The following is a 481-nucleotide window of genomic DNA, read 5'->3' as shown; positions in this document are numbered from 1 at the left end:
ATATATATATATATATATATATATATATATATATACTCACATACACACATGCAGTAAGATGTACATATATAATACCACACCTTGAATGCAGTATGACCTAAGATATCCATTAACAGGTTACTAGGCCACTTGTATATCATTATAGCTACTTATTTATAAGTAGCTGTCAGTGGTAATGCTGTCGCTTTGGTGTCATAGCTAGTACAGCTCTACGTTTTCCTGCAGATGCTGAGCTCGAATCTTGCAGGCGATGTTATAACTTCTTCTGTCTCCTATGTTAAATAAATCTAAATTAACACATGTCTACAGTCGTATGTTCGGTGTCTATAATTATACTATATTCATGTGCTGACTATTATATGTTTGTGTATGCCAATATACAAAGTATATACGTGTATATATATATATATACACGTATATACGTATATATATATATATATATATATATATATACACGTATATACGTGTATATATATATATA

This window comes from Octopus bimaculoides, chromosome 3, assembly GCF_001194135.2.
Source record: "Octopus bimaculoides isolate UCB-OBI-ISO-001 chromosome 3, ASM119413v2, whole genome shotgun sequence".
Classification (NCBI taxonomy): Eukaryota; Metazoa; Mollusca; class Cephalopoda; order Octopoda; family Octopodidae; genus Octopus; species Octopus bimaculoides.
This window is presented reverse-complemented; position numbering follows the sequence as displayed.